The sequence below is a fragment of the Vipera berus genome, assembly GCF_964194415.1.
Source record: "Vipera berus genome assembly, chromosome: 7".
Lineage (NCBI taxonomy): Eukaryota > Metazoa > Chordata > Lepidosauria > Squamata > Viperidae > Vipera > Vipera berus.
The window spans coordinates 28837144-28837387 of record NC_138209.1 but is presented as its reverse complement, the minus strand read 5'-3'; positions in this window follow the sequence as shown (position 1 = coordinate 28837387).

The window sequence follows — 244 nt, the reverse complement described above, 5'->3', positions numbered from 1 at the left end:
GAGGCCTCTCTGAGGCAGGGAAAAGGGCGGCGCCATATGCTGCGTGGCCTCGCGGCGCCTGTCGTCATCACCACCCTCCCCTCCGAGTTGAGAAAGAATGTTCAGGTCTTAGTGCCTCTCCCTCTTTTCTCAGTGCGGTTCTACTTATGTCGATCCCTATTTACTCAAGGCTTATTTCTCAGTAGATTCGTACACATACGCATAATCATGCACGCCTAGAAGTCAGCCCTCTGAATGCAAGGGA